We start from the raw sequence: 16,346 nt of genomic DNA, 5'->3' as shown, positions 1-16,346 counted from the left end.
ATCTTCAGAGTTCTTAGGATTAAAGAAATATTTGCTAAACACTTAGTGTAAACTCCAGACATACAGTAAATGTTCTAAAAGTGTTTGCTAGGGTGAACGGAGCCTGGTAGCACGTAGCATGTCCAGCCATACTTCTGTTGTACCGAGCTGTATAGGTGGTGGTGTAGGGTTCCCGGGTCTCAGTGCGTTATAGGTGTTTTACAGCGGTCCCACTCCTTCCTTCAGAGGCGTGTGTGTTGCAGCTGGATTAGGAAATTCCACGGGGTTGCGGTGACTGTGGATTGAACCTCTGTCGGTCAGAGGTTCAGAGGTCTTCTTACACATCCCTGGCTGTAAAGTTCATCAGTTAGTGCGTTATAACAGGTGCCACCCACCTGCCACACAAGGAGCATGGTCTTGTAAAGAGGTGCGCTCCTAGTATTCAGGTGGAGCTGTAAGGGCTCCTAAGAGCAGCGGGGACTGAGGCCCCGGGCGTGAGGCAAGGTGGGTGCAGCCCACCTCAGAACGTAGCAGGAATCGTGTGCTGCACACCTGTCGGGGTGCAGACACCCAGCTCGTGGGCGCGTGTGTGTAGTGGGAGGGTCAGGCACAACTCCTCGGGGCAGCGATAGCTACGAGCTCGGTGCGCGTCGTAGGTGTCGTTACATACTTCCTGTGGGTCTCGCGGACCACGGCGCGTTTCCGGTGCCGGCGGGAGCCCGGGGTCCGAGCCCCCGCCCCGCTCGCCAGCCCCGCCCCGCCCGGGCCCCGCCCCCCGCCCGCGCCGCGCTCCGAGCCCGGCGCGCGGAGCCCGGGGCGCACGGAGCGGCGCGCGCTGGTCGGCGGAGCCAGGCTGGCGCCCCGCACCCCGCCCCGCGCTTTCGTCCGTCGCCCGCCCGGCGCCTTCCCTACTCCGCTTGCCTTCGCTCCTCGGCCCTCCTGCCGCTCTCCCTCTCTCCCCAACGTCCCGCCCCGTCCCGCGTCGTCCCGCCCGGGCTGCCCGGCCCCCGCAGGCCCTCCAGCCGCCCGCGTTCCTATGGACAGACGCACAGACACCTGCAGGTGGGTGAGAGCCCGCGCGCGGGGCGGGAGCTAGCGCGCCGACGCGGCGACCCGGGTCGGGGAGTCCCTTTGTGTAGGGGCGGCCGCGCTGGGGTCTCCGCTGCCTCCCCGTCGGCGGCCGCGCGGTGACCCAGCTGAACCCTCCTTTTGTCTCCTCTGGGCAGGGGGGAGGGTGGGAAGGCCGAGAGTCAGAGCAGGGAGCCGGGCGGCCGGACGTCGCGGGCCACGGGTTGGGGGCGTGAGGGGCGGAGACCCCGGGGGGAAGCGAGCCCCGGCGGCCGCTGCTCGGGTCCGCCTCCCGGGGGCCGGCCCGCTGCCCGGCATCTCCTGTCGCCGCGGCGGCAGCGGGCGCGCTGCGTGGAGCTGGCTCTCCTGCTCCTGCTGTTGGGTTTGAGGGGGAAAGGAGGGCGGGAAGGAAAGAAAAGATCTCCCTTCTTAGTTTCCAAGTCTTGAGATGGTTGTGGAGAGAGGGAGAGATGTGGCTCCGGGCTTTGCCCGATCTGTGTTTCCCGAGGGAGGCACGCTGAGGTGCGTCTCGGGCGTGTGTGAAGGAACGTGCACCGCTCCGGTCCCTTATTTATTGTTTCTAACGGAGGAGGGCTTTCTCCGAAGGCTCTTCCCCCGCCCCCCGTCTGAGGCTGCGCACAGTGATTTGTGTTTGTTATCAGATACGTCCAGAAATGTATTTCCCTGGGTGGAAGGAGGTTGGGCTGACCAAAATCAAAAGAACGGTTGTGGGTTTGGGGTGGCTTTTTCTTTTTCTTTCTCTCTCTCTTTTCTCTCTCTTTAAAATAGGGACATAAAGGCAAGAAATAAAAAGATTAATATGGCTGTGATTTTTACAGTTTTCTATTATATATTGGTATATTTTAAAGTTTTGGGTATAAAGTTCAATTATTTCCTAGACTCCTTAGAATTAACCTGACAGAATCTTCTACCTAGTAAATAAACAGTTAACAAGCGAGTCGGCAGTGACAGCTTCCATGGTGGAGGTTAAATTGGAGTGCAGTAAACAATTATCCAGCTTTCTGTTCAGGCTGAAACCTTTATTTTTGCTTCTTTGAGATAGCTCTTTAACAACATATGGGGGGAACATGAATGTTAGCAATGCCCCCCCCCGTGATTGTGTTTTCCCTATATTATATGTATTCTCTGTATATTATCAAACTGTTGGGTTGTATTTTTGAGTGGATACAATGTTTTGAAAAGTACCGTGGTATTTCTGATTTATCAGTATATATTATTTTTCAGACTACTTTCTTATAAACAGTTGCTATATATTTCACATAATCAGATAATAAATGAGGTTGAATAAGCACCCAGAAAATTAAATTTACAGATTCAGATTTTTAATGCAGGTACAGAGTTATATTTTTGTATTAATCTCACTCTGCTGCTCACTTCCGGAGATTTTAATTTATTTTTGCCTATTGTGTGAGAATCTGTTATTAACAAACAAATCTCACAGTTAGCAAGCATATTATAAAAAACTGTTTTGGGGGGGCACTCAGACATTTATATGTACAGCTATATGTTGAAAATGGAGGCTTTCTTAAAAAATAAAAACATTAAGCTTGAAGGAAAAACATGGGGGTAAATACTTAAGTTTTCATCAAGATGTAGAAATTCATCAGAAAACAATATACAATTTAATGCTCTTTTAATTAGGCAAGTTGATTTTTGTCATTATAAAGAGGAGACAGGTATACTTAAAATAGTATCTCCTTTCTATAAGAAAAATTTATCCTAGATTCTTGCCCTAGTTACATTAACAGATTAATATTATTTCATGCCTACTTTTGTAAATGCTTGGAGTGTACATTTTGTACACTTAAAAGCCAGAGGAGGCAACATCTAACAACAATTATGTCAGCCCTTTTGAGTTGATCAAATTTTATTAGTTCCTGCTCTGACTTCCGGTCTAGATTAGATAAATGAATTTAAAGTCTGCACAAAGGCACAGAGCTCAGTGCGAGTTGCTGGTAGGCCCTTGAGTTAAGGTTCCTCTTCGTTTTTCATTAAGTATGGCCAAAGAGGATAAGCATTAAAATTTATTCTGGCTTTATCCTGAATGGTGGAATGGAGTTCTAAAATGCTGCCAGAGTTTCAGCTCTGCTCTTAAATGTACACTCTTCATCGGCTCTTAAAAATATTAAAAAAAGGTAAGCTAACAAATTGAATTGCTTGTTTATGTAATTATTTACAAGGCTGTCCATCTCAGCGATAAGACTTAACAAAGAGTCGCTGTGTAAACTGCACAGTAACATAGTGGCCTGTGTGAGAATTGCTTAGCCAAGTTGTAGTTGTGCTTAATAGTTTTCTGGGATTGGCAGTGTGGAATCTTTGTGTCTGGCTATTTTATGTTGTTTCATTTTTTGACTATGATATGTAAATAATAACTTTGATTTTTGTATACTGTAATAAGAAACATTCCAGAGAATCTTTAATGTATTGTCAACTGATTTTCCTTTTAGTATGTTGTTGTTTAGAAAGGCATATAAATTATTTTGAATACTTAATGGTTTGACATTATTTTCTCCTGCTTTTGATATTATGACAAATCGATGCTACTTCCAGAAATTTTAAATTTGTATAAAGTTAGGTTTTAAATACTTCTGAACGGTATAAACTGACATTTACCAGATTCTTTTTTCAAACAACACTAAGCTGTGAACAGTTGAATTTGATAGGCTTAAAAATCCATAGACTTTTTTAGCCTTCTCCTGGTTTGGTCTCAGTGTGGTACCTTTAAAGGAAACTCAAAATGGCCACTTTATGTTGTTAACTGGAACCCTCAAATGACTAGTGTTATCAGTAATAACCAAATGGAAAGCTGAAAAGTAATAGTTTAATTTCTTTTTATAATAGATTTATGACTTTCAGGTCCTCCTTTTTCCTGAAGTTTTTTGGAGCCTGAAACGGAGGCAGGTTTGATTAGGAGAGATGTGGACAGTGACCTCTTCTAGCCTGTGTGGTCCTGCGTCGTTTAAGAGTAGTACGGACACTTGGCAGCTTGCAGAAAATGTAGGATTTATTCTTGGATTAATATTCTGCTACCAGATGTATGAGGCTGGCTCTAAAGAAGCTTTTCTCTTAAATACTGTCAAAAATAGAGAAGCTGAAGATTGGAGAGAAGCCATTTATTTTGAACAGTTTATTTTCTGACAGTTTGTGTTTGTAAAGAAACCTGTTCATAATATGTACTTAAGAGATCTACATAGTTGCGAGAAAAAGCCCCCGTTTTCTTTTTCTTTCTTTAAAAAAGTTCCATGGAACTTAACTCTTACATGATACTCTTTGACTTTGCTTTTGATTAGTTGATTTATGGGCTTTATTTACCAGCATGATGGGGGGAATTCTTTTGCTGTTCTGAAATTGCACTCTGCCTGTGCTCTGGTCTGTTTCCTAGGTAACAAACGCATTGCATGGATTCCATAATGAGTGCTGTGGTTGGCTAGTTACAGTGTAAATTCTGTTGTTTGGTAAGGCTTAGTCACAAATTCAAATACAGGTAAAGAATCCAAAAGTACTGAAAATGCAGATTTTTGAATTTTATTTTGTATTTAGTGTCGACAAAGTTTAATGCACGTACCTGGAGAAAGGCAAATTATGCATCAGTATTCAAGTTTGTCTTGCAGAGTGTTACACCTAAATAGTTGGAGAGCTTTTGGACTTTTTTCTAATTGGTAGTACCAGTGGCTCTGGTGACATAGAAGATGTATTTTGGAAACACTTGATCACACTTAAAATAGTATGGAAGCAAAGGGGTGTGGTCTAGAACAGCAATTATTAGCCTTTTGTACTGAAAGGAAAACAGCATCACATGTCTGAAAAGATAATTGTGCAAGTTTGTGTGAAATAGAACTTTAAAAAACTTTGAGAAAACATTAAAACATTTAATAAACTTTTTAGAACATTAATAGTTTTGCTATAAAATTACACGTTTTTATTCTAGCACTTTTGGGGGGGCATCTGCATGAACTTTGGCCCAGCACCAGGGAGCAGGTCTCTCTTAGAGCATAGCTTTCTCCATCACCCTACTCTCCTCTTGAAATCTCTGTAACTCCAGGTTTCAAGAAGTAATATGTATGCAATTTCTAGTAATTATTACCTGTTTGTTTAAAAAAACCCTGCAAAGTATCAGAGTTTTATTGCAAATATCTTTTTATTTGCTGCCTAAAAATGTTCTTTGGTTGTTAATCATCAAAGATTTTGTTAGCTGAAATATTTTTAAAAAGTTTTTTTCTTTTGAATTTTAGAGAATTATTCAAAGTTGCCTCTATTACTTCCTCTTGCTTGGATGGACTGTTTTTGGATTATTTACCCTTTTTAAGTTAACTTTAATTTCAGGAACAGGACATATCTTGGTTGGATTCTCTAGATTTTCCTCAACTAGCACTACATTAATCTCTAACTGCAAAAATTATGCCCCTTCAGTTTTCCCTTGCTTGTAAATATATACTATTTAATTTTTTATTGCAATATTTAAGACATAATCACTGAATGTCAAAAGTTAAGCTTTTCTGATATGAGACTTCATATTTCTTGGATAGAGTTCACAGTATTGTAAACTCTTACCTAGCTAGGACTACTTTGGAGTCTATTAGTTTGCAGGGGCTTTCATAAAAAGCATGACAAGTTGGATGACTTAATATTTTTTTCCCCACAGTTCTAGAGGCTAAAAGTCACAGATCAAGATGTTGGCAGGTTGGGTTCTTCTACGGACTTGCCTCTTGACTTATAACTGGCCGTCTTCCTCAGGTGTCTTCACATGGTCTTGCCTGTGCGCCTGAATGTGTCTCGGTCTTCTCTTCTTACGAGTACGTCAGTCCATATCCTCAGGACTCACCCAGCCTTACTTCACCTTCATGACCCCTTTGAAGACTTACTTCACCTTCATTACCCCTTTGAAGACCTTATCTCCAAATACAGTCCCATTCTGAAATACTGGGGGTTAGAGCTTCAACATAGGAATTTGGGAGAACACAATTTAGCCCATAATGCAGCCTATTCTTCCATCCACTGTCTTTCATACACACATATATGTACACACATAATATACTTCACTCCATATGTGTCATTTTATAGTGATCTTGCCATTGATGTCTTTTTTCTCTTGACAGTTTGTCACTTGAGTGTAAAGCCCAATACATAGCAATGTGATCAACTCTGTATGCCATTAAAAATAACTAAAGTAGGTAATTAGGGCCTATTTATTTATTTATTTATTTTTGTGACAGAGACGGGGACAGATAGGGACAGACAGGCAGGAAGGGAGAGAGATGAAAAGCATCAGTTTTTTTGTTGCGACACCTTAGTTGTTCATTGATTGCTTTCTCATATGTGCCTTGACCAGGGGGCTACAGCAGACCGAGTGACCCCTTGCTGAAGCCAGCAACCTTGGGCTCAAGCTGGTGAGCCTTGCTCAAACCAGATGAGCCCACACTCAAGCTGGCGACCTTGGGGTTTTGAACCTGGGTCCTCCGCATCCCAGTCTGAGGCTCTATCCATTGCGCCACCGCCTGGTCAGGCTATTTGTTACTTTTAAATGCTTTATTTTAAATAGTTTATAGTAGAAAGTTTTTTAAAAACGGATTTTATTTATTGATTTTAGAGAGGAGAGAGAGAGAGAGGTGGGGATAAGTGGGAAGCATTTTAAGTCGTAGTAGTTGTCTCATATACGTATATGCCTGGACTGCGCAAGCCTGGGTTTCAAATGGGCAACCAAACCTCAGCATTCCAGGTCGACACTTGATCCACTGCGCCACCACAGGTCAGACATAAAATTCTTAATAATTGGTTTTGGGTATGGGAGAATATCAATGTGACCAAGTTCAGTGGAAGTACTGATGTTGTTATTTTCTTGTGAAATCTGAGGACTCGTTTTGGTGCTGCTTTTCACATGTTGGTCTTGCTGCTTGCATGGTAAGTTATACACTTCTGGTCATTTTACACATTCCTTGGCTGATGACTCCTGAACCTAATATCCAGTCAGAGCTTTTCTTCTGAAATCTTGATGTTTGCAGCTACCATCTGGACATAGTCACTTGATACTCCAGAAGCATTTCACATTCAGCATACCCAGAACTTGACTTAGCTTTCTCTTCAAATCTGTCTTTTCTTGTATTCCCTAGCTCAATAAATGGTAACTCTTTTTCACCCATTTTCCCAGTCTAGAAATTTAGGAGTTATCTGTGACTCCTTCTTTATTTTCAGTCCCATCTTCCATATATAATCAAGCCACTAGACCAGCCAATTCCTGCTCCCCAAGATTTCTCAGTTCTGTATGTTGACCCCATGCAAGTCCCATATGACTGTCATCATTGGTCTTGGTTCTACAGTTAAATATATTCAGTGCACAACACAAGTCCTTATGCTACGGCTTCTGTAATCATTGTCTGAAGCTCATTAAGTTCTCATAAATGGCTCAGGTGTATAATATCTACTTTTATATTTAAAACTTTCTCTATGGCTTTTATACTTGAAGGTCACTTTGGCTGAATTTAAGTACTTGGCTGACATTTTCTTTCTTCAGGTATATTTTTTTGGTCTCTTTGTTTTTATTTTTTTCTTCAAGTATCTTTTTTTTGTGTGTGACAGAGAGACAGAGACAGAAAGAGGGACAGACTGGAAGGGAGAGAGATGAGAAGCATCAGTTCTTTGTTGCAGCACCTTAGTTTCTCAGTGATTGCTTTCTCATATGTGCCTTGACTGGGGGACTACAGCAGAGCGAGTGACTCCTTGCTCAAGCCAGCGACCTTGGGTTCGGGGTTTTGAACCTGGGTCCTCAGCGTCCCAGTCCGATGCTCTATCCACTGCGCCACTGCCAGGTCAGGCTCTTCAAGTATCTTAACTACTCTCACCCCAAGGACTGTGCCCCTTGAAATCAAGAAGTTTCTTTGTCATTGTTGTATATTGAGCATCTGAGTCTTTTTCCAGCATGTATGTAATTGAGTGAAGGCTGGCCGTCTTCACAGACCAAGTGACGGCAGTGTTGAGTTTAGTTGACTCTAAATTGAGTAGAATAATTGCTCATAGTTCAGTTTTAGGAATCTTCAATTAAAGAAGATTGAGTGAAATAAATTACACTGGAAGTTTAAGCATAACAGCTTGACTCTTAAAGAAGGTTGTTTGGAGTTTGAATATGTTATTCTGTTTTAGAGTTTGGCAAAACTTTTTGGTAAAAGGCCAAATGTTAAATTATTTTCGGCTTTGTGGCCATAGTCACTGTCACAGTTGTTTAACTATTCCATTGTAATAGGAAAGCAACCATAGAGAATATGTAAATGAACAAGCATAACTGTGTTTTAATAAAACTTTATTTACAGAACCAGATACTGGGCTGGATTTGTTCCAAAATTCAGTTTCCCTGAGCCCTACTCTGTTATATTCTGGTAAAAAGTGTTGTCAGAGTCTGGTACCAATATGACTTTCTTTCTCCCCCCCCCCCCTTTTTTTTTTTTTTTTTTGACAGAGAGGGGGGCAGAGAAAGGGGCAGATAGGTACAGACAGGAAGTGAGATAGATGAGAAGCATCAATTAATTCTTCGTCGTGACACCTTAGTTGTTCATTGATTGCTCTCTCACATGTGCCTTGACCAGGAGGGCTACAGTAGAGTGAGTAACCCCTTGCTCAAGCCAGCGACTTTGGGTCCAAACTGGTGAGCTTTGCTCAAACCAGATAAGCCCACTCTCAAGCTGGCAACCTCGGGGTCTCGAACCTGGGTCCTCCGCATCCCAGTCCGGTGCTGTGTCCACTGTGCCACCGCCTGGTCAGGCTCGGTCGGGTTTTTTTGTTGTTGTTTTTTTCTGAAGTTGGAAACAGGGAGGCAGTCAGACAGACTCCCGTATGCGCCCGACCGGGATCCACCCGGCATGCCCACCAGGGGGCAATGCTCTGTCCATCTGGGCGTTGCTCTATTGCGACCAGAGCCGTTCTAGCGCCTGGGGCAGAGGCCATGGAGCCATCCCCAGCACCCGGGCAAACTTTGCTCCAGTGGAGCCTTGGCTGCTGGAGGGGAAGAGAGAGACAGAGAGGAAGGAGAGGGGGAGGGGTGGAGAAGCAGATGGGCGCTTCTCCTGTGTGCCCTGGATGGGTATTGAACCTGGGACTTCTGCACGCCAGGCCGATGCTCTACCGCTGAGCCAGCCGGCCAGGCCTCGGTCAGGGTTTTGAACCTGGATCCTCCATGTCCCAGTCCAACCGCTCTATCCACTGTGCCACCATAGGTTAGGCTGATTTTCTTTCTTTTTTAAGTGACTTTTTTTTGCTTCGATGTTCAAAGCACTTTTTGCTTTTTCTTGAAAGGCCAGTAATTTTACTATATTATATTGTATCTTAAGTGTTGGCTGTTCTCTAATTTTTTAGATACACAATGTGTTTTATGATGTTAGTTCAAATATTTTTTCATAGATGTTTCCATAAATTACAGATTTTAGTATTTATTATTTCATTGTTTTCATTTTCTTTGTAGTCTCCTGTTACATATATGTTAGATGTTCATTGCTTGTCTTTTATATCTGTACCTTTCTTTAAATTCTTTATCTGATTTTATATTTGCTTTATTTTTGTATTTTTTCCCTTTAATCTTTTAGGCTCTTTAATGCCTTTTCATGGTATCTATCTGTTAAGTATATCATTTTGCTTTGTAAATGCTTCGATTATTTGTCTAGTCTTTTTTTTTTTTAGTTTTTCTGTTTCTGACATATACATTCTTTCATATCTTCTATCATTTTCATAGTTTCTTCTAATTCATATTGATATATATTATGTTACAGTTCTCATCTGCTTTATGACCATATTTTTGTGATGTGCCTTCATTGGCTACTAGTACATTATTTGATTCTTTTTCATCTTTTGTTTTCCTCTTAGTAATGTTCATAGGATTAGATTACATTCTTTTAAAATATATATATAATGCCTGACTATGCAGTGGCGCAGTGGTTAGAACGTCGCACTGGGACATGGAAGATCCAGGTTCAAAACCCTGAGGTCGCCAGCTTGAGTGCAGGCTCATCCAGCTTGAGTGCAGGGTCACTAACTTGAGCGTGGGATCATAGACATAACCCCATGTTCGTTGCCTCGAGCCCAAAGGTTGCTGGCTTGAAGCCTAAGGTCACTGGCTTGAGCCCAAGGTCACTGGCTTGAGCAAGGGGTCACTTGCTCTGCTATAGCCTCTCCCATCAAAGCACTTATGAGAAAGCAATCAATGAACAACTTGAGGTGCCACAACAAAGAATTGATGCTTCTCATCTCTCTCTCTTCCTGTCGGTCTGTTTGTCCCTATCTATCCCTCTCTCTGACTCTCTGTCTCTATCAAAAAATAATAATCAAATATATTTTGTTGATTGATTTTAGAGAGGGAGGGAGACACACACACACACACACACACACACACACACACACAAAGGCGTGGGGAGGCAGGAAGCATCAACTCATTGTTGCTTCTCATATGTGCCTTAACCAGGCAAGCCCAGGGTTTCGAACCAGTGACCTCAGTGTCGTAGATCCATGCTTTGTCTGCTGGGCCTCCCCCGGTTAGGCTGCATTCTTTTGTTCATGTTTAAATTACAGGCTCTGGACGGTTAGCTCAATCAGTTAAGAGCATCGGCCAGAAACAAGGTTGCAGGTTTGTTCCCTGGTCTGGGCACACACAGGAAGCAACCAATGAGTGCATGTCTGAGTGGAACAACAAATGGGTGCTTCCCTTCCCTCTTCCCTCTCTCTCCCTCTCTTTGTCTCTGTCAATGAATAAAAAAAATGAAGCCCGGAGTTGATAGCTCAGTTTGGTCGGAGTGTCATCCTGAAGCACAGAGGTTGCCTGTTTGATTCTCCAGTTAGGGCACATACAGGAGCAGCTTGATGTTCCTGTCTCTCTCACCCTGTCTCTCAAAAAAAAAAAATTAGATGGATTTACCTGTGCTTTAGGGAGAGGTTTCTGTGATGGCGTGGGAGTTTTCTTACTTCCAAGGTAGTTTTCTTAGTTCCATGGTTTCAAGTTTTCTCCTTTGTTGCTAATATGAAGTGTTAAAAAATATGGCTACTCAGTTAAAATCAAAGCAAGATACCATTGCATACACACTGGAATGGTTAAATGAAAAAGATGACAAATACCAAGTATTGGTGAGAAAATAGAGTAACTAGAATTCTCATGCACTGCTATTGGAAGTGTAAATTGGTGCAGAAATGTAAATGGATATAAGCAATTTGGAAAGCTGTTTGGTAGTATTTATTAAAGCTGTACATATGTATATCCTATAGCCCAGTTAATTCCACTCAAAGATAAATGCTTACCAAAATAACTTGTACTAGACTGTTTATAGTACTACTTGGGATAACCCCAAACTGAAGTTTGCTCAAGTGAACAACAGTACAATATGTAGTAGAGCAGAGGTCTCCAAACTTTTTACACAGGAGGCCAGTTCACTGTCCCTCAGACCGTTGGAGGGCCGCCACATACAGTGCTCCTCTCACTGACCACCAATGAAAGAGGTGCCCCTTCTGGAAGTGTGGCGGGGGCTGGATAAATGGCCTCAGAGGGCCGCATGTGGCCTGCGGGCCGTAGTTTGGGGACGCCTGTTAAGTAGAGTGTACATTGATGGTCCCAAATAAATCATATCTCCTGGTCCCTACAGCCAATTGTTCCTTTACACAGTGCATCTGATTTTGGCCATGTAACTTTGGCTAATAGGATATTAACAAGTGGGATGTGACAAACGCTTGATAAATGCTTACACTTTGGGGGAATACTACTCTGAAACCACAGTATATGGAAGTTACTTTAGTAGGAGAAGTCAGGTGGAGAAATAATAGAGGTGCCTCAGCTGATGACCAGCACTTATTGCCAGACACGTGAGCGAGGCCACATGACTTCGTTGACCTTCCAGTTCACCTGACCTTCCAGCTAAGTGTCGTCACATGAGCAAGTCCAGGTAGTGCGCCAAGAGAAAAACTGCCCAGACAACCGCATAGATTGTGAGAAATAAGGAATTATTTTTATAAGCCTTTAAATTTTGGGGTGGTTTGTTACATAATAGTAAGCTGACCCACAATGGATAATAAATTATTGTCTATTCACACAGTAGATTACTGTGGAGCAATAAGAATGAACAATTTACAGCTCCATAAACTAGTGTATACAAATCTTGCAGACATATGTGGAGTTAAAGAAACTAGCCAGGAGTTTTACTGAGGTACTAGGGGTCAGGGCTTCAGCATATGAGTTTAGGGGAAATATAGTTCATACATAGCATACATGCCTCCATAAATGTAAAGTTCTCAAACAGGCAAAGCCAGTAAATTCTGTCAGGCTAGAACAGTGGGTGCCCTTGGGGGAGCAGTGACTGGAAAGGAGAAAGTGGAGGCTTCCGGGGTGCTGGAAGTGTGTCTTCATCTGGTTGCTGGTTACATAAGTATGTTCTGTTTGCGAAATATTAGCAAGCTATTCACTTTTTATTTCTGTCCTTTTCTGATTTTATATTGTATTTCAACATAAAAGGGAAAAATATGTCCTGTTTATTTAGTCTTCACTTTGATATTCTCTGAGATTAGCCCCCTTTGGCTCTCTCTCTCCTTCATCCCCAGTAATGCTTCTTTGTTCGATTTAAATTTTCATCTCAGTGGTTTTCTTCATAAGGTTTCTCTGCAAGTGTCCATGGTCTTGTAGGCTCCCCAGAAGCCTGAGGAACTTTTCTCTTCTCTTCTCAGATCCAATTTCACTTAAATGGGGTCCTTGCTTTTTGGTGGTGATTGTTGGTAATGAATTATTCACCAGCTTTTATAATCATCAGGCCTCTCCATTCTCTCCCCACACCTGCCTCTTTGTTGGTCCTGGGCCAGTTATGTTTTTTATGGGTGTGTTAGCTCTGCCCACTTAGGGTTCATGGGCTACCTCATCACCTAATTCTGTTGGGACATTTATCTTGTGTTATCCTAGTTGTTCCATCTGGGTGGTTTTTTTTTTGTTTTTTTTTTGTATTTTTCTGAAGTGAGAAGCGGGGTGGCAGAGAGACAGACTCCCGCATGCCCCCAACCAGGATCCACCCGCCAAGCCCACTGGGGTCAATGCTCTGCCCCTCTGGGGCATTGCTTCGTTGCAACTGGAGCCATTCTAGCGCCTGAGGCGGAGGCTATGGAGCCATCCTCAGCGCCTGGCCCAACTTTTCTCCAGTGAGGCCTTGGCTGCAGGAGGGGAAGAGAGAGAGAGAGGAAGGAGATGGGAAAGGGTGGAGAAGCAGATGGGCGCTTCTCCTGTGTACCCTGGCCGGGAATCGAACCTGGGACATCCACATGCCGGGCTGACGCTCTACCACTGAGCCAACTGGCCAGGGCCTGTTTTGGTTTTGTTTTTTCTACTGAGATAATTGTAGATTCACTTGTAAGAAATAAATTCTTTGCATACTTGTCCTAGTACCTCCTAATAGTAACAATTTGCAGAACTATACTTACATCACAATCAGAATAGTAACTGTTATGGGAATTATATCCCCTGAAAATTCATATGTTGCAACTCTAACACCCCCTCCCCCCTTAGAATGTGACTTTATTTGGAACTAGGGTCTTTAAAGAGTTGATTAAGTTAAAATGAGGCTGTAAGAATGGTCCTGATCCAATTTGACTAGTATCTGTGTAAGAAGAGAAAAATTTGAATACATAAAGAGATAGTAGAGATATCACAGAGGAAAGACCATGTGAGAACACAGCTATCTGGAAGCCAAGGAGAGAGGCTTCAGAAGAAACCAAACTTGCCAACACCTTGATATTGGATTGCTGTCCTCCAGAACTGTGAGAAAAGTTAAGCCAGCCAGTGTGTGGGATTTTGTTGTGGTAACCCTAAAAAATGAATACATTGGCGTTGACACAGTTCACCACACTTATTCAAGTTTCCTTTACTCGTACTCATTTGTGTGTGTATTAGGTTCAATACAGTTTTAAAAACTGAATTTATTGGGGTGATATTCATTAATAAGATTATACACATTTCAAGTGTACAATTCTGTAATACAGTACATCTATATATTTCATTGTGAGCTCACCACCCAAAATCTAGTCTCCTTCCATCACCATGTATTTCACCCCCTTTACCCTTTCCAACTTCTGCCCACCCCCCTTACAGTTTGTTTGTTTATTTGAGAGAGAAGGCAAGGAGAGTGATAGATGGGAACATCAAGCTGCTCCTGTATGTGCCCTGACTGGAATCGAACCAGCAACCTCCATGTACTCTGGGATGATGCTCCAACCAACTGAGCTGTCTGGCCAGGGCCTAATTTTTTTTTTCCTTTTCTTTCTTTCTTTTTATTTTATTTTAATTTTTGGAGGTGAGATGGAGGAGAGGAAGCATTCAATTGTTGTTCTGTTCAGTCATTGCATTCATTGGTTGCTTCCCGTGTGTACTCTGACTAGGAATTGAACCCGCAACCCTGTTGTTTGGGGACGACACTCTTAACTGACTTAGCTGACTGGCCAGGGCTCCCCCTTACCTGTGTATGTTTCTGTTTCCTTGAGCCTCTCCATTCTCTTCCTACCCTGCCATCTTATCCCTAACCCCTGACAACCATTAAGTATTCCATTTATGAAATTTTATTATTTAAAAATATATTACATAAATGGAATCATACAGTATATATAACCTTTGGAATTATCTGTTTTTCACTAAGCCTAATTTCCTGGAGATTCATCCTGGTGGTTGTATGAATAACTTGTTCCTTTTATTTCTCAGTAGCAGTTCATGGTGGTTCCATAGTTTAATCACTCATCTGTTGAAGATCCTTTGGGCAGATTCCATTTCCTTGCCTTTACAAATACAGTGAAGCTGTTATAAAAGGAACTTTTTTCTTTTTAAGTGAGAGGAGGGGAGATAATAAGACAGACTCCTGCATACATCCTGACCAGGATCCACCCAGCAACCCCTATCTGGGGCTGATGCTTGAATCAACCAAGCTAATTTTAGATGCTCAGACCAGCCGAACTATCCTCAGCTCCTAGGGCCAACGCTTGAACCAGTGGGCTGCGAGAGGGGAAGAGAGAGAGAAGGGGCAGAAGGGAGGGGAAGAGAAGCAGGTGGTCACTTCTCATGTGTGCCCTGACCAGGAATCGAACCTGGAACATCCATACACTGGGCTGATGCTCTGTCTACTGAGTCAATAGGTCAGGGCCATGAATATAACTTTTAATTTCTCTGGCATATAAATCAGTGATTATAATTGCTGTATTATATGGTAAATTCATGTTCAGTTTTTTTTTTTAAGCAACTGCTAACCTTTTCCAGAGTGACTGGCCCATTTTTTGTTCCCACCAGCAATATAAGTGATTCAGTTTTTCCATGTTCTTGCCAGCATTTGATGTTGTCACTGTTTTTTGTTTTAGTCATTATGATAGTGTGTAGTGATATTATGGTTTTGATTTGCATTTTCCTAATGGCTAATGTTGTTCATCTTTTCATGTGGTTATTTGTCATCTGTATATCATCTGTGAAATGTTTCTTCAGGTCTTTTGCCCATTTTCTTTTTTTTTTTTTAATGTTCATTTTATTGATTTTAGAGAGAGGAAGGGGGAGAGAGAGAGACAGGAACATCAATCTGGTCCTGTATGTGTTCTGACCGGGCACTGAACAGGTAACCTCTGTGCTTCAGGACAATGTTCCAACCAACAGCTATCTGGCCAGGGCTCTTTGGATATATATATATATTTTTATTTTTTTTATTTTTTTTATTTTTTGTGATTTTTTTATATAGTAGATGTTTGTCCTTTGTCAGATGTGGGGTTTGCAAAAAAATTTTTTTTGTAGTCTTTAGCTCATCTTTTAATACTCTTCACATGGGCTTGCACAGAGCAAAGGATTTTAATTTTTTTTTTTTTTTTGGTGACAGAGACAGAGAGAAAGACAGACATGGACAGACAGAAAGGGAGAGAGATGAGAAGCATCAATTCTTTGTTGCGGAACCTTAGTTGTTGTTCATTGATTGCTTTCTTATATGTGCCTTGACTACAGCAGACCGAGTGACCCCTTGCTCAAGCCAGCAACCTTCGTCTCAAGCTGGTGAGCTTTGCTCAAACCAGATGAGCCTGCGCTCAAGCTGGTGACCTTGGGGTTTCGAACCGGGGTCCTCCCCATCCCAGCTCTATCCACTGCGCCACCACCTGGTCAGGCAAAAGATTTTAATTTTAATTTTACCAATTTTTCCTTTTATGAACCGTGCTTTTGGTATCAAGTCTAAGAACTCATTACTTACCCTTGCATCCCAGAGATTTTCTATGGCTTTTTTTTTTAAGTTTTTTCTTTTACAGTTAAGTTTAGGACCCATTTT

General features: G+C 42.4%; 1 protein-coding gene across 4 annotated transcripts in view; it reads left to right on the top strand.

Annotated features, from left to right (window-relative positions):
• Positions 1-805: 805 nt before the first annotated feature.
• The window catches only part of KIAA1958 (KIAA1958 ortholog), a 163,853-nt gene continuing 148,312 nt past the window's right edge, over positions 806-16,346 (top strand). For all 4 annotated transcript variants that reach the window (XM_066367418.1, XM_066367417.1, XM_066367419.1 and 1 more), the window contains exon 1: positions 806-1,041. The gene's annotated coding sequence lies outside the window, so the exon portion shown is untranslated. The remainder of the gene's footprint in view (positions 1,042-16,346) is intronic.

This window comes from Saccopteryx leptura, chromosome 2, assembly GCF_036850995.1.
Source record: "Saccopteryx leptura isolate mSacLep1 chromosome 2, mSacLep1_pri_phased_curated, whole genome shotgun sequence".
In the NCBI taxonomy this organism is placed as follows: domain Eukaryota; kingdom Metazoa; phylum Chordata; class Mammalia; order Chiroptera; family Emballonuridae; genus Saccopteryx; species Saccopteryx leptura.
This window is presented reverse-complemented; position numbering and strand designations above follow the sequence as displayed.